The 323-nt window shown below is 34.7% G+C and overlaps 1 long non-coding RNA gene across 1 annotated transcript; it reads right to left on the bottom strand.

Moving 5' to 3' along the window:
* On the bottom strand, positions 1-323 carry LOC109132047. Its single transcript, XR_002037349.1, has 2 exons — positions 274-323; positions 1-130 (listed from the first exon to the last, which is right to left on the bottom strand). It is a non-coding gene; the product is annotated as an uncharacterized LOC109132047 (long non-coding RNA).

The raw sequence follows: 323 nt of genomic DNA, 5'->3' as shown, positions 1-323 counted from the left end.
AAAAAAAAGAAACATCATAGCAAAGTCTAACCTGATGTTGAAATGAATGCGTAAGAAGTGCCCATCAGTGCTCTTATTATCAACTATAAGAGATGTGGATGGTGTTGACTTCCAAAAACATACTCAGCTCCTGAAAAGATAAAAGATGATATTTTGTTACTACTTCATCAAACAAAAGAAAAGATCGAGAGACATCAGATAAGAGCAATTAACAAAATCGGCAAATTAAACATTTCTTGTCAGCTCTAGTTATTTTAGAAACACACGTCATACCCATTTCATCTTGGCCTAGCGAATCAGTTGGTAGATCCATAGTGTGTTCT

The sequence above is a fragment of the Camelina sativa genome, unplaced genomic scaffold (genome assembly GCF_000633955.1).
Source record: "Camelina sativa cultivar DH55 unplaced genomic scaffold, Cs unpScaffold15005, whole genome shotgun sequence".
Classification (NCBI taxonomy): Eukaryota; Viridiplantae; Streptophyta; class Magnoliopsida; order Brassicales; family Brassicaceae; genus Camelina; species Camelina sativa.
The sequence above is the reverse complement of the archived record's forward strand: the minus strand, read 5'-3'. Positions and strand labels throughout refer to the sequence as shown.